Source organism: Erinaceus europaeus, chromosome 1 (genome assembly GCF_950295315.1).
Source record: "Erinaceus europaeus chromosome 1, mEriEur2.1, whole genome shotgun sequence".
NCBI lineage: Eukaryota > Metazoa > Chordata > Mammalia > Eulipotyphla > Erinaceidae > Erinaceus > Erinaceus europaeus.
In genome coordinates, this window is record NC_080162.1 from 156865383 (window position 1) to 156893269 (window position 27887).

General features: G+C 43.9%; 3 long non-coding RNA genes across 3 annotated transcripts in view; all 3 read right to left on the reverse strand.

Moving 5' to 3' along the window:
* LOC132542037 (uncharacterized) overlaps positions 1-12726 on the reverse strand; it is a 47728-nt gene extending 35002 nt beyond the window's left edge. Inside the window, exons 1-2 of the long non-coding RNA XR_009553172.1 lie at positions 12597-12726; positions 10969-11086 (exon numbers count right to left, since the gene is read on the reverse strand). This is a non-coding gene — a long non-coding RNA (uncharacterized LOC132542037). The remainder of the gene's footprint in view (positions 1-10968; positions 11087-12596) is intronic.
* LOC132540493 (uncharacterized) overlaps positions 1-27887 on the reverse strand; it is a 1042170-nt gene that overhangs the window by 579805 nt on the left and 434478 nt on the right. The gene's annotated exons all lie outside the window — the stretch shown is intronic.
* LOC132540492 (uncharacterized) overlaps positions 1-27887 on the reverse strand; it is a 313599-nt gene that overhangs the window by 159157 nt on the left and 126555 nt on the right. The window lies entirely within an intron of this gene.

Here is a 27887-nt window from a genome sequence, read left to right on the forward strand (position 1 = left end):
TAGCCAACAATGAGCTGCCTAGAATCTTCCAGAAGCTGTGGCCATAGGACCCTGCTCTCAGTCACCAGTATGTGCCCATAGCACCTGGTAGCTAGCTCAGGAAAGAAGCCACAGGGCATGGTGGTTGGAGAGCATCCTCAGGAAGGTGCTCCCGTCTGTCTTCTCTGGAACTCTCTTTCACGTATAATAGGTAAAATAAATATTAAAAAATAAAATAATAAATTCCTAGCTGGTAACATCTGTATCTTATTGACCTGATTCCCCTTGCATAAGTGGCAGGCCACCATTAAAAATATAGTAAATAGGCCTGGGAAATAGCAGAGTGGTGACACAAAAAGACTTTTATACCTGAGACTCCATGGACTCAGGTTCAATCTGCCATGTTAACTAGTATTATGGCAAAAAAAAAAAAAAAAAAAAAAATATATATATATATATATATATATATATATATATATATATAGTAACCTATAAGAGAGGCAATAAAGAAAAGGGCAAAAAATGATATAGGTAAAACATGAAGGTAGGGCAGGGAGATGGCACACTTGATTATTAAGCACACACACCACCATGCTCAAGGATCCAGGTTCAAGCTCTAGGTCTCTCCATCTGCAGGGAGAAAGCTTCATGACTGGTGAAACAGTACTGCAGGTGTCTCTTTGTCTCTCTCCCAGTTTCCTCTTCCCTCTCAGTTTCTCTCTGTGCTATCAAATATAAGGGAAAAAGCTAAAAAGAAAGATCATTTTAACAAATTAAACATGAGTTAGTAAATAAGGAACACGTCAGCTTTATTTTTATTATTGTAGTTGTTATTAAATGAGACAGCCACAGCAAACCTGAACACCTACCTATACTTCCAATGCCTGAGATATGAAAGAACTCTGAGGCACCTTTGTACTTTTAACAAGAAGATTTAAAATATTCTATCGTTGCTCTTTTTATAGGTCAGATGCTCACACACAGCATGACTTTTCCCCCTGGAGGCTTCTATTTCTGTTCAAGTGAAAAGTTTAGGGTCAGCTAAATTTGACACCTCTTGTAAAATACCAGAGGTTCAAAAACTAATGGAATTTAAGACAAAATGCTTTTTTTCTGGCTTAATTTTTTTTTTAAGAATCATACCATAAAATCATCATGTATATCCTTTCAGTTGGAAGAAAGAAAGGAAGGAAGAAAGAAAGAAAGAAAGAAAGAAAGAAAGAAAGAAAGAAAGAAAGAAAGAAAGAAAGAAAGAGAGAAAATGAAAGGGGAGGGGAGAGGAAGGGAGGGGAGCGGAAGGGAGGGAAGGGAAGGGAAGGGAAGGGAAGGGAAGGGAAGGGAAGGGAAGGGAAGGGAAGGGAAGGGAAGGGAAGGGAAGGGAAGGGAAGGGAAGGGAAGGGAAGGGAAGGGAAGGGAAGGGAAGGGAAGGGAAGGGGAAAAAAGATGGAGGTAGGAGGAAGAAACGTGGAAGCTTTCAATGTATTTGTTTTTTAAGTTCTTGCAGCACATGCACATTTGCTGCTATTTCCATCGCCAACACCCTAACTAGTTATTGCTGTTCTTAAGGGAAATATTTAACTGTTTTTAATTCTAGAATTATTTTTTATATTTATTTATTCCCCTTTTGTTTCCCTTATCATTTTATTATTGTAATTATTATTGATGTCATTGTTGGATAGGACAGAGAGAAATGGAGAGAGGAGTGGAAAGACAGAGAGGGGGAGAGAAAGAGAGACACCTGCAGACCTGCTTCACCGCCTGTGAAGCGACTCCCCTGCAGGTGGGGAGCCAGGGGCTCAAACTGGGATCCTTTCACAGGTCCTTGCGCTTTGTGCCACTTGCGCTTAACCTGCTGCACTACCGTTCGACTCCCTAGAATTATTTTTTTAAGATATTTTTGCATGAAAAAAAAAAACTACTAGCTAGAAGAAGATCTGTTTTGAAGATGGTGTCTGGTGGGTTCCAGGTCTGTGGCAGCATAAGAAAATGTCCCAGCAGCTTTTGCCCAGTGGAGCCATGTCTAGATACAGCTGGATTTTGCAGCTGACTCTGCTCTGAATTTGGGCCATAGCCCTTTCTAGCACATCCATGTTTTATCTCAATGTTAAATTTCCAAGGTTTGGTCACTTAGTAACTAGGGATTCCTGGGAGACTGTAAGGTTTGGGAGAAGTGAGTGGGGAGGTGGAGAGAGAGAGGAAGGGAGGGAATGTGGCAGCAAGAAAAAGCCCTCACTCTGAGTCTGGGCTGTGTGTCTACATGCTTCAGTTACTCTGAGGACCAAATGGCACCTCAGCCTTGTATTGGCAGTCCATGTTTTCCTGTCCAGAAAGAGAATAGTTCACTTTATTCTGCAAAGAGGCCAAAGAATCTTACACATTTACCATACTAAGCCAACATGGGGAAAAAAATATGTAACCAGCAACTTTAACTGGACACTAAAACACCGTTGCAAAAATTCGACTCAAGGGGCTGGGCAGTGGTGCACCCAGTTAAATGCACATACTACCATGCTGGAGGACTTGGATTAGAGAGCCAGAGACGACCTTAACTGCCCCTGCGGCTCCAGACAGATTATGACCCACATAGTCAACGACTGCCACCTCTCCAGATTCAAAGGAGGTCTCGAAACTTTACATCAGGCTCAACCTGATGCTGTTGACTGGCTACGGAAGAAGGGCAAATGCTAGAAGAAGAAGAGCCTCCCACCCCTACTTCCCACCTGCAGAAGGGAGTGGGAGGTGGGGGGTAACTTCATGAGCAGTGAAGCAAGTCTGCAGGCGCCTCTCTTGCTCTCTCCCTAGCCCCCCTTCCCCTCCTCACCCCAGTCCTGTCTAATAAAGAAAGAAAGAGGACAAGAAAAAAAGGAAAAATGGCCCCCAGAAGAGATAGAGTCATTGTGCGGCCACCCAGCCTCAGTGATAACCCTGGTGACTAATTAATTAATAATTAATTTATAGCCAAAATTTACAATTGAGAAGTAAGGTGTTCTTTCATATTACCTGCTCTGTGCATATTTTCATTCTGACTTCATTAACAGCAAAAGCCTTTAACCAGGAAACTGGCTTGAATGTTATAAGACAACCTCCCAACCAGCGCAAGATAATGTTCTTTGAAGAGAAATGCTAATGCAAAGAAACTGATGCACCCCTAAGGTGCATTATTCACAATAGCCAAGGAGTGCGAGCAACCTAAGTTCCCATCAACAGATGACTGGATAAAGAAGTTATGGGTTATATACTCAGTGGAATACTACTCTGCAATTTGAAAAGATGATACTGTATCCTTTGGGACAGAAATGATTGGAGCTGGAGTTGATTATGTTTAGTGAAATCAGCAAAGAGATAAAAGACAATTACCAGATGGTTTCAATCATCTGTGGAACATAGATAATTGAGACATACATACTTACAAAAAAAGAAAGAAAGAAAGAAAGAAAGAAAGAGCTTAGGGGGAGTAACCAAACTGTGTCTAAGGCATTGTGAGAACTGTGGTGCTTATCAAAAAGGGTGGGTGGGGCATAGAATTTTGGTAGTAGGTGCGGTGTGAACTTATACCCCTGTAATCTTACAATTTTGTAAACCATTATTAAATCACTGATTAAAATTATATTTTTTAAAAGAGACATCAAAAACTTTCATTGTACATGAGATTTCTCTAGTCTTCACCATCACACACACACACACACACACACACACACATATATATATATATATATATATTCCTTTGTTGGTGTTGGATAATATCAGAATTCCATTACTGAAATCTATCAAGACTCTGGAAAACTCTTCACTTGATACGTCATTTATTTTTTTTTAATTTTTAAATATTTATTATTTTATTTCCTTTTTGTTGCCCTTTTTGTTTTCATTGTTATTGATGTCATCGTTGTTGGATAGGACAGAGAGAAATGGAGAGAGGAGGGGAAGACAGGGGGAGAGAAAGATAGACACCTCGCCTGTGAAAGGACTCCCCTACAGGTGGGAGCTAGGAGCTCAAACCGGGATCCTTGTGCCAGTCCTTGGGCTTTGCACCACGTGTGCTTAACCCACTGTGCTACTGCCCGACTTCCGATACATCATTTATTTTCCACTTTTATCTGCACAATTGATAAGACTACAGGGACTGGGTAGTGGTGGTGGTGTAACTGGTTTAGCATACACATTACTATGCACAGGGACTCAGGTTCAAGCCCCTGGTCCTCGCCAGCAGGGGTGCGGGGGATTTTCACAAGCAGAGAAACAGTGCTGCAGGTATCTTTTCTCTCTCCCTATCTCTCCCTTCCCTCTCATTTTCTGCCTGTCCTAACAAATGAAAAGGAAGGAAGGAAGGAGGAAAGGAAGGAAGGAAGGAAGGAAGGAAGGAAGGAAGGAAGGAAGGAAAAAAGAAGGAAGGAAGGAAGAAAGAAAGGAAGGAAGAAGGAAGAAGGAAGAAGGAAGGAAGGAAGGAAGGGAGGAAGGGAGGGAGGGAGGGAGGGAGGATAAATGGCCAGTGGGAATAGTGCAGTTTGATGTCCAGGCACCAAGTCACCAGGGTAATGCCAGTGGCATAAGAAACAAAAAAAGCGTATGCTAAGACTCCAATGCATCAGATTTGGGGACTGAATAATCCCTCAGGGCTGAAGAGACAACATAATGGTTATGCAAAAGACTTTTGTGCCTGAGGCTCTGAGTTCCCAAATTCAATTCCTAGCACCACCATAAACCAGAGTCAAGCAGTGCTCATTTCTCTGTATACTTCTCTCATTAAAAACAATTTTTTTAAAAAAGTTAAAGAGTAAATTTATGATAAAAAAAAAACAAAAAACACCTGAGAAACAAATCCACTCTATCCATCGGTTGTCCAGTTGGGAAGGAAAACAAGTGAAGCTGGGGAGGGCGGTGGGTTCTGAAAGATCAGACATTTCCCAAGAGAGTTGCACCCAAAGGTTTGCAGAGTCTCACTGTTTTTTTCATTTGACAACCTCATACAACATCCAGGCAAGGAAAAAACACGTGCTTTTAAAAGCAATGACATCAGGGTCTGGGAGGTGATGCCTCTGTTAAGTGCACATAGTACTATGTGCAAGGACCTGGATTTGAGACACCCTCCTCACCAGCAGGGGGAACGCTTTACAAGTGGTGGTGAAGCAGGTCAATAGGTGTCTATCTTCCTCTCTCTCTCTCTCTCTCTCTCTCTCTCTATCTCTATCTTTGTCTCTATCTCCTCACTTTCTTTCTGTCCTATCAAAACAAAAGAAAGAAAAATAAAATTTTGCCTTTGGATGGTTAATCATAAATATTGTTTTCCATTATTGGAAACACTTAGTTTTTTGTTTTTTTATTTTTTTAAAGATAGGGAAAAAAAGATAGGCACATTTTTTATTTCTGATTTAATAATAATTAACAAGATTATATGATACAATTCCACACAGTTGCCACCACCAGAGTTCCATGTCCCATCCCCTCAGTTAGAAGCTTCCTGTCCTTTATCCCTCTGGAAGTATGGACCAAAATTCTGTATGGGGAGCAGAAAGTAGAAGGTCTGATTTCTGTAATTGCTTCTTCATTGCACATGGACATTGGCAGGCCAATCCATACCTACAGCCTGTTTCTAACTTTCCCTAGTGGGGTAGGGCTCTGGAGAGTGGAAAGGTGAGGTTCCAGGACATCTGCCCAGGGAGGTCAGGATGGATTCATAGTAGTGTCTGCAACTTGCTGGCTGAAAGGTGGTAAGATATTTTTTAAAAAATCGTTCAATGAACAGGAACCCCAAGGTAGCATTTTTTTTTAATAAGAGAAGAGAAAAATTAAAGTGGAAGGAAAAGAGTACCTAGCAGTAGCTCCTTGGAAAGGCATTGCAAACTATAGCCACTTGCATTACTTTCTCATTGCCAAAATACTCTTTCTAGAGTATCTCTAGAAGAGCTTCGAGTGTCTCTGTTTACTGCTTACAGATAGAAGCTGGATTTAATTTGTGATTTCTTCCATTTTTCATATGATGAGATGGGAGATAGGGGGAACATATTTTGGCCCAATTAGGACATTTTTAGTTGCATTTGTAGAGCCAAATATATAAGCTGATCTTTTTTGTTGTTGTCATCAGGAGTTTGCCTCTCCAGGTTGACTGAAGAGAGAGTGACCAAAGCACTGAAACTTCCTCCAGTTCAGTGGGGGTTGGGCTCAGATCCAGGTCATACGCATAGCAAAGCTGGTGCACTATACAGGTGAACTATTTTTGCCAGCCCATGACCTGATTTTTATGTTCCCTAATTTTGAATCTGTGATCAAACCTTCAATCTCCTTGGGTCTCAGTTTCTTCTGAGATCAGACAAGATCAGGCATGTTCAGGGTGGTATGGCCGTAGACAGGTCTCAGTTTCTTAAACATGTGGAAGACCAACAAAATCACTCACTTGGATAGTATGCACAACCCAGGTTTGAGCCCAACCCTTACCTCACTGAAGAAAGTTTTGGTACTATGGTCACTTTATTTGTCTGTCTGTCTAGCTAGCTATTCTTAAAAGTCATCCTGGTGTGGTTAAGCCTACACAATGACAAAAATTGTAATATATTAAAAAAATAATAAGACAGGTGGAATTTAGACTGTTGCAAGGATTCATTCCAGGAATTCTAAAACACCACTCTCATTAAATTTTGAATTTGTTTCACCATAGCAAGGGCCAAAGCAGAGTAAAGGGGTAGGAAATGACAAGTCCAGAGGTGGAAAAGCCACCTCTCTGAAGTGTCCCCTGGAGAAGAGTCCCCACTGAGGAGGGTGACAGACCTCAGGTAACTGAGACCACAGAAAGAACAGCTTCAGATAAGGATAATAGCAGACATTTACCTCAAGTAACATACAGGAAAGCTCCCCTGAGGTCTAACTCAGATGCTAGGAGAAGCCCTCAGTGTCCCCACCCACATGAATAATCTTCCTCTAACCTCTTATAGTCTAGCCAGACAAAGGGCACAGAGACCCCCTTTTTCACTGTGTAAAGATAATTGAGGCCAGTAGATAATTTGATTTTAGGGGTTTTGTTGTTGTTGTTTGTTTGTTTGTTTTTCTTTTGTAGTTACTGGAGTTTCACCAGTTCAGGCTAACTGTTGCAGATAAAGAGAGAGACAATAATAGATAGATGGTAGATAGATAGCCAACTCATATCTGTGACTTGGGAGAACTATGGTAGTACTATTGGAAAGGTGTAGGGGCACAGACCATTGGTGATGGAAGTGGTATAGAATTATATCCCTGGGGGTTGGGTGGTGGCACACTGGCTTAAGTGCACATAGCGCTAAGTACAAGAACCAGCTCAAGGATCCTGATTCAAGTTCCCAGCTCCCCACCTGCAGGGGGTCACTTCACAGGTGGTGAAACAGGTCTACAGGTGTCTATCTTTCTCTCTCCCCCTCTGTCTTCCCCCAGTTTTTCTCTGTCCTATCCAATAAGATGGGGGGAAAAATACCTCCAGGAGCAGTGGATTCATAGTGTTGGCGCCAAGCCCTAGTGATAAACCTGGAAGCAAAAAAAAGAATTATACTCCTACTATCTTATAACCTTGTAAATCACTACTAAACTACTAATAAAAATATAATAAATTGAAAAAGAGATCCTTGCCTAGGGTTCACATGCAGAAATGACATATCTTTCTCCTGGGGACTTTGCCTAGAAATGCTAGAAATGGCGCAGTCAAGGTGAAGAAATCAATAGTAACTACACTCCAGTGAGGGTCACTCTCATAACCTGTGCTGCTTCCCCTCACTGTCCTCTGAGATCCCAGCCTCTCTCCTTCCAGTTGTTACAGATCAGTGTGACCACTAACCTGTATCCAACAATTCCTCTCCTAGAGATTTACTCAAAAGAAACAAAAACACCTATTCAAAGAGATATATTTACATCTATGCTTTCTGAACACAATTTGTAGTAGCACAAACCTAGAAGCTACCCAGACACCCAATGCCAAATGAGTGGCTAAGAAAGCTATGATATATATATATATATATATATTCAGCTGCTAAAAATGATAAAATCTCCTTTGACTCAGTTGGATAGAATACGGAGGGATTAGCTCCCTAATATGGGAAAGGGGTATAAATATTGTTGACTGTAAACCCCATCGATTTGTTGTGATCTGGAGCCCATAATTAGCTTAGGAGCCTATGAGACCTCTGAATCCCTCTAGATCTGAGCTCACATTCTGTGGTCTTGAGTAGGAACATTCCAGGCTGCCCCAATATCGACCCATCTTCCTCAGGTGTAACACAGAGTATGTTTTCCAGCCTCCCTTCTGAAGATGGAACATTCTCTACCATTGTTGATCCAGGTTGAGGGCAAGGTCCTATGGGGGCCCACAAAGGAGTCTATTGTGTAGTTCCTGATAGAAATGATAGGTAACAATGGAGAGAGGGATTTATTCAAGTTCTAGGCCCATCAAGTCTTCTTGGGAATTTCAGGACTCCCCAATTAGGGCCCCAGCTGGTGGAACAGCCTGATAGTGACTAAATCTACACTATTCTAACCTGTAGGTCCATGATTGTTCAACAATTTGTTTGGCTTTATATGTTAACTCTCTTTTCAGCCACCAAGTTCCAGATGCTAGCAGGATTCCACCAGACTTCCCTAGACAGACAACCCCACCAATGTGCCTTGGAGCTCCGCTTCCCCAGAGCCCTTCCCCACTACGGAAAGAAAGAGGCAGGCTGGGAGTATAGGTTGACCAGTCAACACCCATGTTCAGCAAGAAAGCAATTACAGAAGCCAGACCTTCCACCTTCTGCATCCCATAATGACCTTTGGCCCATACTCCCAGAAGGTTAAAGAACAGGAAAGCTATCAGGGGAGGGGATGGGACACGGAGGTCTGGTGGTAGGAATTGTGTGAAGTTGTACCCCTCTTATCCTATGGTTTTATCAATGTTTCCTTTTTATAAATAAAAAATTTTAAAAAAGGAATATGGAGGGATTATATTAAGAGAGATAAGCCAAAAGGAAAGGGCAAATACTGGGTGGTCTCTCTAAGTGGAACTTAAATAAGGACAAAAAAGGAAAACACAAGCTGAAACTTGGACTGGGTGTGGTACAGTGCACCAAATCAAAGTACTCTGAGGAAAAAGGGATGGTGTGGAGGGGCTATTGAGGTCCTGATGCATGGTGGTGAAAAACAGCCTAATTTGAGGGGTGGCAGTGCCTTGCAGACACACCTATCGCAGAGAGATGAGAAACTGTACCCCTATGTCAACAACTCTACTGCAAACCATTAGCCCCCTCAATGAAATGATAAAAAAAAGACACTGACTTTTTTATGATTTATTTATTAATGTGACAGAAAAAGAACTAGATTCAGATCCCAATTGTGTGGTGCCGGGGAGGTAGTAACCCCTCATCCCCATCCACCCCCACCCTGTCCTCAAAAGCTCTCTGAGACATTCCTACAAGTGTGAAATCAAAGGAACAAGACTGTGACCCTGTCTCCTCCCCACTGTTTGGGGGCTTCTGCCCCCTATCACCCTGCCCCCACCTGACCCCCATACCTGGCTCTGGCTGCCAGCAACCTTGTCTTCCTAAGTTCCCCTTCAACCAGCCCTTGGAGCTCTCCTCTCTCCCAGGAAAAACCCTAACTCCTCCTCCTCCCCCCATCCTCCTCCTATTTAATTATTTTTAAGACTCCTTGGAGACTCAAGTGAAAGACAGTGATTGTACCATAAAGAACTGTCTCCAAGCTAATAGGATCACCCTGTCCCTGGGCCCAGGATGAAGCACCTTTGTTCAGAAATTTCTGGAGGACTGGCAGGCTATATGCCAAATGCACTCTCCAGTTGGTTTCTGCACCCTCAAAGTGGAGGCAGCCCAGTGGGATTTCACTGCCCAGAGGGAGCCCAGCCAGGCTTCCTGCTAACCTTTCTTCTTCCCCCTGAAGCTATGGATGAACCTCCAGAAGAAATAAGACACATGGCTGGGGGCAGGGGGTGGGGGATAGAGGGTAGAGGGGAGGGATTAGGAAGTGTAATTCAATCTAATATTTGAGGCTTGGCAAGTGGGCCTGTGGGATTTCATGAAAACCCCCGAACCTTTTTCATTTCAGAGCAATTAAGCAGACCCCAGCATCCTGGCTCCAGTGAGCCGCCCGGCTCAGAGTTTTACAGCCATTTCCTCTGGCCCCACCAGCACCAGCTCCCATCCCCATAGTGCTTCAGTGCCATGGAGGGGCCCCCATAAGCAAGTGTGGGGACGAGGAGGAGGCTGGGGAGCTGGGCTGGGCCCAGAGAGGCACATGTGGCTTCCAGGGCCGGCACAGGCACTGATGTGTGGTATAATCAAAAACATCCCACGGTAATTTAATAGTTCCCACCAAGCACAGACACAAAGTCTAGCAGTTCTTCCCTCCATATACTTAACCCTTCACACAGGAGAAGAGGGCCAGAGAGGGAAAGCCAGGCCCTGGAAGCTGCTTCTTTGGGATTTTTCCCCCTCTCTTATGTTAGAGAGATGTGAACTTTGGCAACAGGCCTGGAGTGGGAATTTATATGAAAATGTCTTTCCTGGGCTCTGGCAGCTAGGAGAACAGGTAAGGAGGGGCAGTGAGGACCCTCACACACTACAGGGGGTGAGCAGTTTCACTGAATGGGTCTCCTGTCTTCTGGGACAGAGGCCAGAGAACAAAGTACTTTGCACACAGTGCTAAACTTTTTCCTTCTCTTTTTGAGTGTGTGGTTTCACAGCTCTGGGCTGTTTTATTTTATTTTATTTTTTCTTTCTGGGCCCTCTAACTGACTAGGCAGCACGCACGCACGCACGCACACACACACACACACACACACACACACACACACACACACCAGCTCCCTAGTGGCCAGCTGTGCACCTAGAATTACCCTACAATAAATCCTATCTTTAAACTGAGCTGCACCCTCACAGCACTGAAAAATATTGAAGACACCCCCTGATTCACTACATATTCAAAGACTCGCTTGGGAGCTGATCATGTGTAAAGGTCACAGATCAGTGTCAAACCACTCACAGCAAGTCTGGGGGTGCTCCTGCCTCCCCTGAGTGACCCACATAGAGAGAGACATGGTTCTAACCAGCGGTGAGGTTTGGCAAAGGAGACCGACTTCTCAGGGCTTTACTCTCTTTAACTGAAAAGGACAAAATGACAATAGTAGTTGTGCCATCAGTAACATTTAATACAAAGCGTTTGGAGCCGTCAGTGGCCTCCTGTGATTGTTAAGTAGGAATGAATGGTTATTCCACACTTAGATGTAAGTCAGATGGCATAGACGTGTTTGCAATGGCACAGGAAAGTCACCCCAGAGGGAGAGTCAGCAGAAAGGGTGTCATAAAAGAGGAGCACCAGGAGTCAGACAGCAGTGCAGCAGGTTAAGCGCACATAGCACTAAAGTGCAAGGACTGGCATAAGGATCCTGGTTCGAGTCCCTGACTCCCCACCTGCAGGGGAATCGCTTTACAGGCAGGCAGTGAAACAGGTCTGCAGGCGTCTGTCTCTCCCCCTCTCTGTCTTCCCCTCCTCTCTCCATTTCTCTCTGTCCTACTCAAGAACAACAACATCAATAACAACAAAAATAATAACTACAACGACAATAAAAAATAAGGGCAACAAAAGGGAAAATAAATAAAATATTAAAAAAAAATTTTTTTTAAAAAAGGAGCACCTTGAGCTGGGACAGGTGGGGCCAGGGCACAGCCCACATGGAAAGGAATGTCCTCAGCAGCAGTCTGCAGGTGGCACTGGTCAGGAAACACAAGGAGATAATAGAGAGAATATAACTGGGCGGCAAGATAGCTCAGCTGGACTGTGCACCTGCCTTAACATGCGTGCTACCCAGCTTCAAACTTGGCCCCAGTGTAAGGGCTGTGATATCTTTCCCTCTGTGTCTGTCTCTCTTCATCTGAAAATCCCAGCTTAGAGCAGTGATAAGCAAAAAAAAAAAAAAAAAAAGGGGGGGGGGAGGCAAGGGAGAAAGGAAAGTTAGAAAGAATGTCATTGGGGCTGGGTGGTGGCACACCTGGTTGAGTACACGTTACAAAACACAAGGACCTGAGTTCAAGTCCCCTGTCCCACCTGCAAAGGGAAAGCTTCATAAGTGGTGAAGCAGGGCTATAGGTCTCTCTCTCTCGCTCTTTCTCTCTCTCTCTCTCTCTCTCCCTCTCTATAACCCCCTCCCCTCTCAATTTCTGGCTTTCTCTATCCAATAAACAAATAAAAATATAAAAAAGAGGAAGAATAAGAAAAAGAAAGAGGAGGAGGAGAAAGAATGCAATTCTGTGTTCATTCCCAGAGTTGGCACAATGGATAAGTGTTGGATTCTCAAACATGATGTCCTGAGTTCCATCCCCAGCATTGCATTGCCAGGGTCATGCTCTGATTCCTCTCTCTCTCTCTCTCTCTCTCTCATTAATAAATAATTCTTAAAAAGGGTAAAAAAATAATTATATGTCCATTTATCAATAAACAGTAAGCCCATTGACAATTCTAAATCAGTGACAAAATAGCATTTGGAATTTTATTTCAGGCAATATTTTCAGTCTTCCCAGCAGCTTGGCTCTGGGAATCAGTATTTCCCTGGGGTAGGAGGAGAGGCTTTTTCAGAGAACACGCCCCACTCCCTCCAGGCTCTGAAATCCTACATCTACACATGTCCTAGTGTGCAAGGAGTGCAGGCCAGAGAGGTGAAGGAGACAAGCTTGAGCTCAGCTGCCTGGACACTGCTGTCCCTCTGCTACTGAGCTAGGGAGACAGGAAGAGGCTGAGCCTAACAGCCTCCCCTCTGCACTGAGGTCAAAGAATAGCTTTCTCCTCCCCCAGAGAAGGGTGCCAGGGTGTAAACTAGCCTCTGTTCTCTTTCTGGTAGAGAAAAATTTTCCCCATTGGATGTAAAATGTTTAGCATGTATTTGCAAAATATTTGCATATACCACTATAAATGAATACAACCTTTGCTCATTTGCATATCTGATAAATACATCTGACTCTCTGGAAACACATGCTAGTCCATATGTAGGGGGTGAGGGGCTGGGCAGTGGCATACCAGGTTAAGCACACACGCACATATGTAGGGGGTGGGAGAGTTGGGTCGGATGACTGAGAATTTCAGCTTTTCAGAAAGGTCAGCATTTTTCCTTGTTTTCCATGTCTTCTAGAACTGCCTCTCAAATGATAATGCTCAGCATTCTGTTCCAAAGAACAACCTCCTTCCCCAGTGACAATCAGGAAACAGAAACCATCTCAACTTGAAAATGAGCCACAGGAAGCATCTGAGCCCTTTCTTTGACACTAAACATCATCAGAGAAGGGGGGAGAGGGTAACCATAGGATTCCAGGTGAGTCACCTGTCTTTAATTTCATTTTGTGCTACCACCCAAGAAGGTCACATAATCCCCAGATCAGTGACTGTGGCCAAGCACTGAGGTTCTGATTAGGGGGAACAGAGAATGAGATGGAAGGCAGTGAATTTACTTCCCTGGAGTCCTGACAGACTTCTCAGTCAAAGTTGAGACTGTGCTCAGACTAGCCTGCTCCACTCTCTCTCACCCGCTCCCTGTGGTCTTCCCTGCAAGGCTGGGTGAGGCTACACCCAGCTTCCTGCCCCCTAGGAAGCACCTTCTAACCTAACCTTTATGAGCACATGTCTGTGTCATCATTTGCTACGGAGAATCCCTTTCTACAAGGTGTGTTCAAGGCAAGGGGGTCAGCCCAATGCATGACCTCAGTCTGGGAGGCAGTCCAAGGTGCCCTGCAGTCATGTAGGGGACACCACGTCACATAATCAAAGTTACAGATATCCCCACACACACACACACACACACCAACAGACAGCACTGCCCCACTCCTACAGATCTTGAGAAGCAGATCTAGAGAGCCAAGGATCGTGTGTGTGTGTGTGTGGGGGGGGGGGTGTCAGTCATGATCTGCTCCTTCCTTCCAGCCCTCTCCTGTCTCCCCAGGCTTCCTGCTTCCTAACTCCGTTTGTCAATTAAAGTAACATATTTATTCTGGAACTCAAACTCTTTGGAGCCAATGCAGTAATTCTCCAGGCATTTGCATTTTCAGATTTCTATCTTTCTGTGATGGTTAAATGGAAGCTTTGTGTCTTGTTCAAGGAATGTCTGGTTGGATTGGGAGGGTTTTTGCACCAGTCTGCCTTGCAAAAACCGTATCAAGACACTCCCCTGCACACACACACACACACACACACACACACACACACACACAATGCCTTGGTCAGAAAGAGCCCTGGACACCAGGACTGGCACTCCTCTGCCTGCCAGCACCCCCTTTATCCAGGCTCCAATCTTCCCTCCATCTCTGGCCTAGGGCTCTCTCCTCTCTTTCCTCCCTACGCACCAGCAAAAAGCTACACTGGAAGCCACCACCCACAATTCCAGACTCTTTCTAGTACACTGATGTCAGGACAGGGCTGAAAGTGGCAGGATGGGATTAGAGGAAAGAAGGAGGGTATTTTGAATGTGCGGAGAAGCAGAGGAGACCCCACTGACGAGACATGAGATGAAGAGGTATCAGTGCACCCTGGGAAGTGACAGTCACCTACTGGGCCAGAAAGACTCCAGTGATATCAGATCCTAATTCAAGAGACTTAACAGAGTGAGAGGAAAAGCCTATAGAAGCTACCTTGTCTGTGTAAAGGTTGTGTTAACGGAAGTGACTCTGGCTAAGTGCTGATTGTGGCTGCCTGATTGTCACGAAGGACGGAGCTGTCTACAGACAGCACAGAGTGTGTGTCAGAGGAACTGTGAGGAATTCTGCCAACATGGGGCCACTCAGATTTGATAATTAGTTTCTTCTCTGGAGGGGTGCCTTTTCACATTTGTCCTAAGGTAAATAAGGTGGAGTCTGACGATAAAATAAAAGGAGATGAAATGAACTGAAGTAAATACATGAATAGAAGATCTACAGCACCAGCTCTGGGCAGTGGCACACCCAGGAGAGTGCACACAGTATCATGAGTGAGGACTTTAGTTCAAGTCGCAGGTCCCCACCTGCAGAGGAGAAGCTTCACAAGCAGGGGAGCAGTGATGCAAGCCTGCCTCTCTCTCTCTCTCTCTCTCTCTCTCTCTCTCTCTTCATCTCTGTCTTTCTATTTATCTCTTTCCGGAGATCAGACATAAAATGTATGAAGAAGTAGGAGGAGAAGGAGAAAGAGAAGGAAGAGTATGAGGAAGAGGAGGAAGAAGAGGAGGAGGAGAGAAGTGGAGAAGGAATAGGAGAAGGAGAAGAATACACATCAAGCCTGTCTAGGGTCTCCTGCCCACCCCACCTCCTGAAAAGGAAGCTGAGAACCACAATCAGGCTGCAGCTTTGTTCAGCTGACCCCTTCCTCCCCAGTGCTCAGAACAGTGTTCTGCACTGTAGCTGGTAATAAATACCTAATGAAGGTCCTGGAGGTAGCTCACCCAGTAGAGTACACATATCACCATGTGTGAGGACCTGATTTCAAGTCCCCTGACACCACATGGGCACATCTGCAAAGCTGCTTCAAAATCAGTGGAGCAATGCTGCTTTGTCTCTCCTTCCCTCTGTTTCTCTTTCCCTCTCTGTCTCTGTATCTCACCCTGTATCTGAATTAAAAAAAAAAAAAAAAAAAAACAGGTCCAAGAAGGATGGCAGAGGACCTAGTGGGGGTTGTATTGTTATATGGAAAACTGGGAAATGTTATACATGTACAAACTATTGTATTTACTGTTGAATGTAAAACATTAATTCCTCAAGAAAGAAATTTTTTTAAAAAGTCCACTGAGAATGGTGACATCATGCAGGCAGAGAGCCCCCACCATAATCCTGGTGGAAAATTAAAGTAAAATACAAATTTTAGTAACTGGCAAACAGATGATTGAATGTACAGGTGGAATCAGGCTGGCAGGTTCAGGCAACACTGTTCAAACTCCCGTATGAAGGGCAGGGGGTGAAAGGAAGAAAAGAAAAGAAGAGAAGAGAAAAGATAAGGAATGGAACCAGGGAGAAAAAAAGAACAGGTGGGCAAAAGAGAAACTGAGGGTCAGCCCAATGGGTCACCTGAGGCAGACCTCTGACTTCATGACTTTGATTACTTTCACCCCCCTAGAATCTCCCTTCTCTCTGGAAGGTGGAGAGTCATCAGCTCACAAGATTTGTGGGAGAGGTAAGGAGGTCTAAGAAATCAACATTGAGGTTAATAAGCTAATTGACATGGTTAGTACATCTACTCTGTCATACACAGGGCCCAGGTTTGAGCCCAGTCCTCAGTGTACTGGAAGAACTTCCAGTACTGTGATATCATTCCCTCTCTGTCTCCATCTCAAGATATATATATAAATCTCTCTGAAAAAGTTGGCCCCGAGAAGTGAAGCCACAGAAACACAAACACACACACACGTACACACAGTCAACTTTTATACATGTTGATGCTAAAGAAAATCATATGCTTTCCTCATCCACATTCTCTGTTTATCTCAATGGCATTTCCCATGGAGGGTTGTATGTAAATGTTTACAGCAACCCTTCACTGGAGGAGGACACTCTTCACACTAGCTAGGAAGCATATGGTCTCCATGCACAACATTCTTGGTTTGATCCCTTTCCCCCACAAGTCAGTTTTAGTGCTGGCAAAATAACTCACCCAGATAGCATGCTTACTTTGTCATATGCTTGACTCAGAATCAAGCCAGCCCCCACCACACTGGAGAAAGCTTCAGTGCTGTGGTCTATCTATCTATCTATCTATCTATCTTTTTTCTTTCTTTTTTTTAAATCTATTTTTACTTATTTCTTTATTATTGGATAGATAGAGAGAAATCAAAAGGTAGACAGAGAGGAAAAGAGACAGAAAGACACCTGCAGCCCTGCTTCACCACTTGTGAAGCTTTCCCCTACAGGTGAGTACCAGGGGCTTGAACCTGGGTCCTTGCACACTGTAATGTGAGAGCTTAATCAGGTGTGCCTCTGCCTGGCCCTCTATCTATCTATCTATCTATCTATCTATCTATCTATCTATCTGTTTTAATATGTTAGCCAAGAGCGGTATAGCCCTGGCAATGACAAAAAAAATACATGATTTAAAGTATTTTGTTTTTGTTTTTTGTCACCAGGGTTTTATTTTTTAGGCTGAGTCTTTTCTTTTTGAAAGAGGAGACAGCAGAAGAGAAGGAAGAGATGAGACATCCACAGCACTGCTCCCCCACTCATGAAGCTTTCTCCCAGCAGGTAGGTATCTGCGGCTTGTACCTGGGTTCCCGTGCACGTGTGTGCCGCACCCAGCCTCAAAACACAGTGTTTTTGTTTTTGTTTGGTTTGGTATTTTTTATTAGTGATTTAATAATGATCAACAGGATTGTGGGATAAGAGGGGTACAATTTCACACAATTCCTGCCATCAGAGCTCCATATCCCCTCCCTTCCATTGGAAGTTTCCCTATTCTTTATCCCTCTGGGAATATGAACCAAAGATACTCATGGGGAGCAGAAAATGGAAGGCATGGCTTCTGTAATTGCTTCCCCGCTGAACATGGACATTGACAGGTCAATCCATACTCCCAGCCTGTCTCTCCCTTTACTAATAGGGCAGGCCTCTGGGGAGGTAAGGTTTCCAGGACACATTGGTGAGGTCATTTACTCAAGGATGTCAGGTTTGTGTCATGGTAGCATCTGTAATTTGGTAGCTGAAAAGCACTGATACAAAACACAGTGTTTTGAAGTGGCCATATAGGATGTGGACAGAGTGATTCCAGGGGAGAAGTACAAGGAACAGAGGACAGGGGAGACCAGACAGTGAGACACTGCTGGGGCTAGAGTTGTAGCTATAGAACATCAATCTATTCATGGGCAAGGAAGCAAATAGCTGACAGGGTAACTTTAGCTTCCAAAAAGGCAGATCTCTTTATCACTTTGATATATGAACAAATGCTGCCACAAAAGACACTGAAAGCAAGGCTTGCCATGTTTCCAGCAGCCCAAACCAGACTAATGCCTCAATAAACAACATAAAGAGACATCGCTTAGTCAGTGGCGCTGCCAATTGCACACGTTGGGTACCGGGCTTGTCAGTCCAAGAGTAAATATTTGCTTATAAAGAAAAGAGTGGGATTGGCAAGACCAGTTTTTCAGAGCCATGACCAAAAAAAAAAAAAAAAAAAAAAAAAAAAGATTTATTTCTTCCTCTGTTCAGAATGATTAAAATGAAATCATGCAGAAAGCAACTTTTCCATGGGGAGTGGGGGGTATAAAAGGGAGCCCCATGCCTGCTACTGCCACCCCATACCTGTGCTGGGAAAGCTAGGTTCTCCTTGGAAGTCTCCTGGGTTATAATGTGCTGACATCTGCTCACTTGCTGACACCTGAGAGAGAGAGAGAAGACATGTGCAGCACTGCTACACCACTCATGAAACTTTTCCCTAGCAGGTGGGAACTGTTGGGAATACAAGATGAATTATGCCTGTTGCTTTTCAGAGCTGATAAGCAAAGAGGAAGATGATACAACACGGGCATGATTAGCAAAATCATTTTAGCATTTACATGTGATATAAATGGGGGGTGAACCATAGTATCACAAGAACTGTAGATTATTAAAGAGTGATTTTGCAGAAACAGTGATCTGGGTATCCAGCTCTCTCTCTTGGGACCCACACGCTTGGAAGCAAATGGCTGGAAAACAGACTTAGCAGAGAAAGTAACTCACACCATGCATCTGCTGTCAGGTCTTTTCCTCTTTTACCTATTCTCAGGGTAACTTAGCTTTATTTACTGGCCTAAGACTAAAACATCAAGCTGATACTGCCATTTTTACCTATCCCAAAATGACACCTTTATTTTTTTTTCACACCAGGTCCATAGAGCCCCTCCATGACACCTCATTGAGTGATTTCACCTCAGTCATTAGACATCAGTCATCACAGAGAATGTTTCCATCACAGAAACACTGCACCTTCTTCAAACCAGGGTTTCTATGCACCAGAAATCTGTCGTGCACCTAGCAGCAAGTATTATAAAAATAAGGAAGCTGTAGGGGACAGGTGGTGGTGCACCTGGTTGATTGCACATGTTACAATGCTCAAGGATCTGCGTTCAAGCCCCCAGTCCCCACCTGCAGGGGGAAAGCTTTGTAAGTGGTGAAGCAGTGCTACAGGTGTCTCTCTCTGTCTCTTTCCCTCTCTGTCTCCCCTTTCCTCTCAACTTCTGGCTGTCTCTGTCCAATAAATAAATTAATATAATATAATACAAAAATAAGTTATGTGCAAGGAGATAACTACATTATTCTTAACAGTTGAGTAGTATTCCATTGTGTATATATCCCACTACTTTTCTTCATCTTAGATGGAGCTTGAAAGCATCATGTTAAGTGAGATAAGCCAGAAAAAGAAGGCTGAATGCCTGATGATCTTACTCATAGTCAGAACTTAAGAAACAAGGACAGAATGGGAAAGCACAAAGTAAAACTTAGACTGGGTTTGGTGTATTCCACCAAAGCAAAGGACTCAAAGTGAAGGAGGGGGACAGGAGGGGTGGAGAGGACATTGAAGTCCTGATGCATGATGGTATAAAAGGATCTAAGTTGGAAGTGAGTGTTTTACAGACACCTATGATGGGGAGATGAAAAGTTGTACCCATATGCCAACAACTATACTGTAAAACACTAGTCCCCCCTACAATAAAGTAATAATGCAAACAAAGACCTGGAAAAAAGTAATTTTTTAAACTAAGAAAAAATGTTGTAGAGCAGAAATAGATGAGTCAAGACCCTCTGCTTGGTTGTGGTTCTGTCAATGGAAGTCATGTCTATAAATAACTAGAAATGTCACCTCCAACCACTATTTCCAAGTACTAAATGACTTTGAGTCATTTTGCTCCAGACTGCTTGCAGTTTCTTAATAAACTCAACCTGAAATGGCAAGGCAAAACAGTACTTATAGCTGACACAATTTCATCAAGCCTGTAACTCCTACCCCCTGATAAGCAGAGGCAAAAAGCTTTCTTTACCTTCTCTTTCTGGCCAAAGAATTGGGGAAAAGAAAACTCAGTAGAGTGCTGATGCGAAGTCCCAACTTCCACTCCACAGCTAGAGGCCTGTCCATCTACAGAACCCAGCCTCTACCTGCCTAATAAAATCCAAGTTCAATGCTGCCCCCAAGCAGTTTTATGCCAACTATATAGATGGAAGGGCAGCAAGCCAATGAACTCCAGAGAAGGATGTTTCTTTTTTTTTTTTTAATTTCTTTGTTGGGGAATTAATGTTTTACATTTGACAGTAAATACAATAGTTTGTACATGCATTTCTCAGTTTACCATACAACAATACAACCCCCACTAGGTCCTCTGTCATCGAGAAGGATATTTCCTCTTTGCAGGCAACTGCAACGGAAGTTGAAAGGAAACCCCAGGATTGTCCGAAGAACCCTTCAACCAGAGGAGCATCTGAAAACCAAATTGACATTGGAGCCACAGCCAGTACAAGTAGGCCTGCAGATACATGCTGAACCTAAACATGGTAACTAGCTGATAACACAGGAGATTTAAATTGGGTCAGTGGCCCCAGTGGTTGTACAATGGTTAGAGTATTAGACTTTAAAGTGTGAGAGTCTAAGTTTCATCCCCAGCTTCATTGCTCCAGACCATCCTTTTCTAATTTTTATTAGTGATTTTATATTTATTTACAATATTACGAGGTAGCAGGGTTACAACTCTACATCATCCCCATCACCAGAGTTCTGTGTTCTCATTCCTTCCATTTGGACTTCAGTAGTTTTCCCAAGGTCACAGATATGGGTTGACTATTATTTCTATAACTATATTTTTATATATCTGCCCTTTTTTCCCTATGACCCTGCTTTTTCTTCCTTTGTAAGTCGTGCCTACACCTATTACCACTTCTGAGTGTCTTTCTTTTTTTTATTTTCTCTCTCTAGGTCCTGATGGAATTGGACTTCAAAGCACTCTGGTCATCTTTCACTAACATTTGTCTCCCTCTGGAAGACCAAATTTCTTTATGAGGTACAGAAGGTGGGGGTTCTGGTCTGAACTCTATGATTGCTTCTCTGCTGGACATAGGTGTTGGCAGGTTGATCCATACCCCCAGACTGTTTCTATCTTTCCCTAGTGGGGTAGGACTCTGGAGATGTGAGGCTACAGGACACATTGGTGAGGTCATCTGCCCAGGGAGGCCAGGATGGGGTCATAATATCATCTGCAACTTGGTAGCTGAAAGGCAGTGGCAAAATGCTTAATAAATAGGAACCAAAAAATAGGAATAGAGCATATGATAATAAGGATCTTAGGGTGGAAAGAAGCTTGAAAGTCTATTTTAGGTATATTCCTAGGAGCTTGATAGCTAACATGCAGGTGACCTAAAAATATTGTCTGGGAAGATGGTGTTAAGAGTTGAGAATAGGGCTAGAAAGCCAGATTAAGGCAGAGAGTAGCTACCATACTGGATAAAAACATATAAATACTCCCATCAATCTGATCCAGGGCCCATATATATTCATATTTAGCACAAGAGCCTGTGTACCCTCTAAGTGCCTATCAGTCTGAGCTCACAGCTAGGAACATCCAAGGCTGCACTAATTTCAAGATCAGTCTTCCTTGAGTGGCAGGGTAGGATGACCCAGCCTCTCTTAGGAGAATAAGTCATAGGGTCAGGTGGTGCTGAACCTGGTTGAGTACATGTTACAACGCTCAAGAACCCAGGTTCAAGGCCCTGCTCCCCACCTGCAAGGAAGAAAGCTTCACAAGTGGTGAAGTAGAGCTACAAGTGTCTTTCTGTCTCTCTCCCTCTCTAACTCCTTTTATTTCAATTTCTCTCTGTCTCTATCCTATAATAAATAATGAGAGAGAGAAGGGCAGTCTCTACCATAGCTGCTCTACAGTGAGAGTAAAGTCCTGAGAAGGCCCACAAAAAGCTTTATGATGATGTTCCTGATGGAAGTGACCAGTGATGATGGAGAGAGCTGTCTATTAGAAGTGTAGGCCCAGGGAGTCAGGCGGTAGCATAGCAGGTTAAGCACACTTGGCACAAAGCGCAAGGACCGGCATAAGGATCCTGGTTCAAGCCCCCGGCTCCTCACCTGCAGAGGAGTTACTTCAGAAGCAGTGAAGGTAACTGAGGCCAGTAGATCATTTGATTTTAGAGTTGTTTTTTGTTGTTGTTGTTGTTGTTGTTTGTTTATTTGTTTTTCTTTTGTAGTTACTGGAGTTTCACCAGTTCAGGCTAACTGTTGCAGAGAAAGAGAGAGACCATAACAGATAGATGGTAGATAGATAGCCAACCCATATCTGTGACTTGGGAGAACTTTGGTAGTACTATTGGAAAGGTATAGGGGCACAGACCGTTGGTGGTGGAAGTGGTATAGAATTATACCCCTGGGGGTTGGGTGGTGGCATACTGGCTTAAGTGCACATAGCGCTAAGTACAAGAACCAGCCCAAGGATCCTGGTTCAAGTTCTGGGCTCCCCACCTTCAGGTGGTGAAGCAGGTCTACAGGTGTTTGTCTTTCTCTCTTCCTCTCTGTCTTCTTCTCCTCTCTCCATTTCTTTCTGTCCTATCCAACAACCACGACACCAACAAGAGCAACAAAAAGGAAATAAATATTAAAAAAAAAAAAAAAAGTGTAGGCTGATCACACTTTGTGAGAATCCAAGGAGTCCCTGACTAGGTTCCTAGATGATGGAATCAGGCCAACTTTTTCAGATAGGGTGAGACCAAGAAGCTGAGTGACTAGGGAAAGAAACCACAGTATCAGAATTTCCTTCAATACAGTAGAGGCCAGGTACAAACATGGATTGCTCACATGAATGAAAATATTTGGTGTATCCATGTGATGGAATAATCTACAGCCACTAAAACAGAATTTTAGAATATCCTTTAATTACAGGATATAACTGACAATGCAAGTTTAAAAAATGTGCAGTTTCATCTTGTTTTTAAAGATGTAAGTACAATTTATACATGTGTTTAAAACATTTACAGTGTCAAAACATCCTCTCCTCTTCTCTGAAATGGGATCCTGGGACCTCCTGCTTGCCAAAGCTAATGAATGCTTTCCCACAGAGCTGTCTCCCTGGCCCTGCTAGGGAATGCTTCCTTCTCCTCCTGTTATCTGGCAGAGGAGAGAGAGCTGTGTATGTGGTGCTTCCCTTCAAAGACCTGAATCAAAAACTGAGCAGAAGTCAGATCTAGACTCAAGATGGGGAATGTCCAGCCCTTGTCACTTGCTCTGACTCTGCCAAGGCAACCAGTTTTCTTCATAGCAAAGAGAAGTGTTGATCTTTAAGTTGATAATTTTGTATGGCCCACAAATGATGTTATAAATATCCAAATGGCTCTTGGCAGATGCGGCTGGGTGGTGGCGTATTCAATTGAACTCATATAGTACTATGCTCAAAGACCTGGGTTCAAGCCCCCAGTACCTGCCTACAGAGCAGGGGAGGGGAGAGAGCAGACTTCACAAGCAGTAAAGCAAGCAGTACTACATGTGTCTCTCTTTCTCTCCCTCTCTATCTCCCATACCCCTTTCAATTTCTCTCTATCCTATTAAATTAAAAGCAAAAGTTAAAATAAAAGTTCATATGAAGCAGTGGGTTCATCATGCTGGTGCTGAACCCAGAGATAACCCTGGAGGCAATAAAAATAATAATAATAAGATGACGGGGGTCAGGCAGTGGTGTACATGGTGTGATGCCACAGACCCCCACAAGAACCCCAGTTCAAGCACCCGACTCCCCACGTGCAGGGGGAGTCGCTTTGAAAGTGGTGAAGCAGATCTGCAGGTGTCTGTCTTTCTTTCTCTGCTTCTACCTCCCCCAGCCCTCTCACTTTCTCTCTGTACTATCCAAAACAATAATAATAATAGGTGAGCTATCTTGCCTACCTAAACCTTTTTCCTATGTGTGCTGACTACCTCTTGAGGAAGTACCTGTATAGATTCTTTGCTTCATTTTTTTTTGTTTGCCTCCAGGGTTATCTCTGGACTCAGTGCCTTGCCTTCATGCTGTATCCACTGCTCCTAGAGGCCTATTTTCTCTTTTGTTGCCCTTGTTGTTTATCATTGTTGTTGCTGTCATTGTTGTTGGATAGAACAGAGAGAAATAGAGAGAGGAGGGGAAGACAGAGAGGGGGAGAGAAAGACAGCCTACAGACCTGCTTCACCACTTGTGAAGCGACCCTCCCCTGCTGCAGGTGGGGATCCGGGGGATTGAACCAGGGTCTTTATGCAGGTCATTGCTCTTAGTGTCATATGCTCTTAACCCGCTGTGCTAATGCCCGGCACCCTCTGCTTCATATTTTTATTGAGTTTTTTGTTGTTGTTTTATAGTTGAGTTCTATGAGTTCTTTTTTTTTCTTTTAATTTGACAGGAGAGAAATTGAGAGGGCGGGGGAAATAAAAAGGAAGATACACACACACACACACACACACACACACACACACTAGCAGCGTTGCTTCACTACTGATGAAGCTTCTCCCCTGTAGGTAGGGGGCCAGGGGGCTTAAACCCAAGTCCTTGCACATGATAGCGTATGTACTCAATTAGCTCTGCCACTGCCTGGCCTGCTGTGAGTTCTTTATATAATATGGCTACCAGAGCCTTGCTGGAAGGCTTACCTCTGTGGCTATTAAGGGACCACAGGTCCTTTCTGGCTGTGGGATGGCAGTGTCACTCCCCTGATACAAGGGCTGCTCACTCCACAGGGTGGCTTCCCAAGAATGCAGTTTGCTGCCCCCTCAGGAAGAAAGAAGAACAGAGCCTCCAAAAGGAAGTGTCTTTCCTTTTATAGCCTAATGCCCAGAGCAGAAGCCCATTGTTCCCATTGTATCCTGTTCACCAGGGGTGAGTCAGCACAGCCAGCCCACCTCCAGGCACAAAGATTCTAAAGGGTCAGAAAACAGGAGTCAGGCAGAATGGGGCTTGTCTCAGAGGCCGCCAAACACACTTCACAATGTTTTCATTTGCAGAAATTACAGATCTGCAGAAAGTTGCAAAGGCAGTATAGAAAAGTCCCATCTACCCTTCACCTGCCATCCCCTATGGTTACAGCTTAGTCATTTCAGCACAAAACCAAAACCAGAAGAGGAACATGTGTGCTAATTTTATACGACTTCATCAAGGGCGTGTGTTTCCACCATCAGAGCTATAATCAAAGCACAGGACTGTTTCATCACCACAAATGTCTTCTTTCAAACCATGCCTCCCCCTCCTTCACCCCTCTCAGCCCTGAAAACCATTAATCTCTTTTCTCCCCGTGGGATTTTTGTCATTTGAAAATGTGAGATCAGTATAATCATACAGCCTCTGTACTTGGAATGCCTAACAGAGAATGGTGGGAGCTAACAGAGGACTGCCCTTAGCCCTACACAAAATAGTCATGTTTTGTTTTGTTTCATTTTATATAAAGAATGCAGATAGAGGGAGGGAGACTACAGCACTGAAGCTTCCTACAGTGTGGTGGGGGCTGGGCTTGAACCTGGTTCGCACACATGGCAAAGTAGCCTATTATCCAAGTGAGCTCTTAGCTGGTCCAGTTTTTTGTGGTTTTGTTTGTTTATTTGTTTGTGTGAGATTTACATACACACACACACACACACACACACACACACACACACACACACAGGAGAGAGAGAGGAGCAGAGCATCCCTCTAGTACATGAGTTGTCCGGAGGAGCTAGAACTCAAGATCTCCTACTGTAAAGTCCAGTGCTTTAGACACTGTGCCACCTCTCCAGATGTACAACAAATAGGTTTTAATTTTACTTTGTTCAGCAACATTTCAGCTTGCTTGGAACTGATAGCCAGTTTCCTAGATTCAGAAAAAGAAGTAAACACTTTTTATTCCCTAAAAACAAATAAAACCCCAGACTGGATAGTGAGAGTAGACATATTACCATGTGTTAAGACCCAGTTTCAAGACCCCTGTTCCCACCTGCAGGGGAGAACCCTTCTTCATGCTAGTGGAACAGTGTTCTTCTGCTCTCTCTGTCTCTCTTTCTCAGGTGTGTGTGTGTGTGTGTGTGTGTGTGTGTGTGTTTCTCATCCTCTATTAAAAAGAAAGGAAAAGGAGGGGAAATAACCACCAGGAAGAACAGAGTGGTGCTGGCACCAGTCACCATTGATAGCCCTGGTAGCAGAAAAATAAAAACTGAAAAAAGAAAGAAACTCAGTTACTCTGAATCCTCAACAAAATAGTCAGTTACTGACATCTTAGTCTTCGAAGATGATGTGGGGGGGTGGGAAGGAATGTGCCTTCCTTGTCCTTGGGCAGAAGTTCAGTCTGTTTCCTCTTCCCATTTCCAGCAGACACTGACTCTAGAAAAAACAGATGCTTCACACACCATTCTCCCTTTCCCCCCAGCCTCTTCCCACACCGGCTTTCTGGGTTACTCCTATCCCCACACAGAGGCCAGACTCTCAGTCCAACATGGGCATCACTGCTTCCTGGCCATTGTGTCCTACCTGGGTCTAGCAGGGAGGTGCTCCTTGATGAGCAGCCCTCCGGGGGATTATTTGGAAAGGGGCAGGCAGAAGGAAAGGGCTCATGCTGCCTCCATCATGGTACAGGCTGTGTTCCCAGACAGAAACAGGACTTGTGTCCCAAGGTGTGTGGATCATGAAGTATGGTCTTTTAAATGATGGAGCAGGCAGCTCTGGAAATACCAGAGGGCAGAGGTCAAGGGCTGTTTTTGTACTTTAAGGAACAGACTTCTCAATCCGTGACTGGAGGGATAGTTCGCCATGTAGGGCCCAGGTTTCAGTCCCAGCACCACATGGGAGGTGCCGTGGCTCCAGTACTGTGTTGTCTGTCCCTTTCTCTGTTTCTTTTTCTCTGGATGAAAAAGCAGTCCAGGGCAATGAAATCTGCATGCATGAGGCATTGGGGAGAGGGAGAGGAAGAGAGAGAATTTTGCAAAGGACAGCATATATTACACCTGCCTGGTTGGGAGACTTAAGGTTTCTTTTGCTGCTTTTCCGCCTTTCCCAGTTTGTTGTTGTTGTTTTGTTTGTTTGTTTTTCAGATAGAGAAAGAGAAACAAAGAGAGAGTGAAAGAGAGCCCAGTACTGAGCCTTCCTTCAGTGCAGTGGGGGTAAACCTAGGCTATATACATGGTAATTCAGCTCACGGTCCAAGTCAGCTATTTCACCAGCCCTCCTAACTTCTTGTGTCTTGTCTTGACAAGATGAAGTCTCCTGCCAACACAATTTTCACAGAACCACTTTTTTTTTCCTCTCTCTCTTTTCTTTTTAATTGTTGCCATCAGGGTTATCCCTGGGGTTTGGAGCCTACAGGACAAATCCACCACTCCTGGTGGCCTTTTTTTCCCCCCATAGGACAGAGAAAAAAAAAATGATAGAGGAGTGCAGATAGAGTGGGAAAGGAAGAGCAGGAGGGAGAGGGTGAGAGTAGGAGAGAAAGAGAGACACTTGGCAGCACTGCTTCACTGCTGGTGAAGCTTCTCCCCTGCAGGTAGGGAGCAAGGGCTTGAAAAATGAAGAATAGGAACACAAGAGATAGCATAGCACTTATGCAAAAAGACTCTCATGCATAAGGTGCTGAGGTCCCAGGTTCAATCCCGCATACCACCATAAGGAAGAGTTGAACTTTGGTAATAAAGTTGAACAGTACTCTAGGGGAAAAAAATGAAAGACAAAGTTACTGCAACTGTTGTACCATTTCTCTGTGAGGATTTACCCACTACTTGGCCACTGTCCTGTACAGAGAGAGACATGATTTATCCCTTCTTAGAACTGAGAGAAAAACTCTTACATCAGAAGGCTGGGGGAGACAGCATAAGGGTTATACAAAAAAAGCCTTTCAAGCCTAAGGCTATTATGTTCCTGGTTCAATCCATAGCACCACCACAAGCTGAGCAGTACTCTGGTTAAAAAAAAAAAAAAAAAAGTATTAAATAAACAAAAACAACTCTTAAGTCAAAAGATTAAACAG